The sequence below is a fragment of the Filicampus tigris genome, chromosome 19, assembly GCF_054856515.1.
Source record: "Filicampus tigris isolate MCC_2025a chromosome 19, RoL_Ftig_1.0, whole genome shotgun sequence".
Classification (NCBI taxonomy): Eukaryota; Metazoa; Chordata; class Actinopteri; order Syngnathiformes; family Syngnathidae; genus Filicampus; species Filicampus tigris.
Window position 1 is genome coordinate 9,484,799 of NC_141235.1, and position 2,244 is coordinate 9,487,042.

Here is a 2,244-nt window from a genome sequence, read left to right on the forward strand (position 1 = left end):
GGAAATGGCCGGAAAGAGCACCACGCTGCCTTAGCTGTACCATGTGACGTGACCCGTTATATATGACGTTTCAGGTGGTGCGCCATGGCCATCGATCGTCTATTGAGTCATGTCCTAGGGATTCTTACGGGGGGCGGGGCAAGTGTTTGCTCAATGCTTTGGGCAGCTCACTGAGGTACACGAGTCACTTGTTCTGTAATTAAACCTTTTTCGCCTACGGTGGTGGGAAGAAACGGCACATATGTGACTGTACGGCGCATTAGTGGGCCGTTAGAGATCATCAGGTGTGCCAATAACTCAACAGCCATTAATATCTAAACCGGTTGCAACAAAAGTGAGCGCACCCCTTGGTGAAAATTTCCAAATTGTGCCCACAGTTTCAATATTTTGTGTGTCCACCATTATAATCCAATAAATCCCTTGAGCAAGAGTTAGCGTTATACAAGCTGCACACTGACTGCTTTAAATGATAACAAAGTGCCATTTCTTCACTGTTGTCCCACGAAAACGTGAAATTCACCAAAATGTGAGTGGTCTACTCACTTTCGTAAGTTGTTTCTTAATACGTAATGCTGCTGAATAGTCTAGAGAACACGCTGAAGGCCTCTTAGTGACCCCAGCAAGTTAATGAACACGACTTGCTGCTGCCTTGGCCTTGTAATGAGCCACAACATGGGAGGAAACGATGCCCCGGGGCTCGATGCGGAGTCCACTTGGCAGCATGCATGTTGCTTCAGTGTGCCCGCGAGGCTGCACGCTAACTCATTAGGATATGATTTCTCCTTCTTTCCTCTCGGAGCCACTCCTTGTCATCCCCCTCCTTTTTCCGTCCATCCCGTTGTCCTCCTCTCACCGCCCTTAATAATACGCAATTACCACCAAAAATAACAACTCTCCTTAGCACCTGTCACAGCCGATTTGTCTCCCGGCTCTCCGTCAACTCGCGCGGTAGCGTTGTCTTTTAATTTGACAAAGTGTGAGGGAGAGAAGGAAAAGGAAGCCTTCTCAGCATCACAGAAACATCAAATCTTATCAGAGGGATTTAGTGCGGCGAGAAAAAGTGACAACGTGTGACAGAGCGCTGTATAGACTAGCGAAGGCTGATGTCACAGGAGATCACAGCAAGGCACATCCTCCCTCCTGAAGACTGTCAACAATTTGGTTGCTTTGCTGTGCATTTATTTGCCGTCTTTGTGGAATAAATAAATGAGAAAGTGAATAATGTGCATTAATGCAAATGCAGCCCTGCTGGCTCTCTCGGTCTATTTACATTTTCTATAAAAAGACAGAGACAAAAGTGGGTGCTCCATTTGGAAGAAAACGATAGCACCAATTTATTAGCATCGCAAGAATAATTGTTCAAATTCAGTCATAAATAGTTTAGTTTTCTTGTGTTTAAGATATGTATGTAGAGCAAATAAAGGCATATTTTACAATAAAAATAAAATATATAGCCTATTTTTTGTTGTCGTTCTTTTTACATTCATACATGTATAAATTACTTTAAGCAACACAAATCCTATAGCGCCATTTGGGATCCGAATGAACTGGCTCTTTTTAGTGAGATCAGCCATAAAAGCCGGTTCTCCAGTAGGTTTTAAGTGCACCGTCTTACGTGTTCTAGTTAAATCGGAGCCCAAGTCAAGTTCAGTCCCATGAATACCACGTCAAACTCAAATTGAGTCTTTGATATATTTTAGCCAAGCAAATCTCAAATCCTAAAACTTGTTAGGTTCCGTAGAAACCGGAAATGATTGGACCCCACAAATACAGACAGGGAAATATTCAACAAAATGTACCTACAACAAAAATCACTACCGTCAAAAGTACAAATAAAAGCGCAGGCAAACTGCCTGAGAAAAAACGGAAGAAACAAAAAACGCTTGCAAATAAGGCAAGAAGGACAACTAACGCAAAATCACGTGTCACAGAGGGATCAGGGAAACTATACTTGGAAACAAACAAAACACCGTACGAAATAACTAACACAAATACCAATACACGGAAAAAAACGCGTTCAAAAAATACTGAAATTCTCGACAGACACTTGGTTCAATGGTTGCAAGCAAGGCGAATACTCTGACGACTAGCCTTCGACGCCGCAGTCCTTTTAAAGTCCTTAATTAACATGCCGAACAGGTGCGGCGCCAAAGGACACGCCCCCCCAATCAGCTCATCAACTGAAACGCAGAGCAGAAACATGACAAAACTGTTCCTCGAGTCAAGTCATTTGACCGCCGTCCA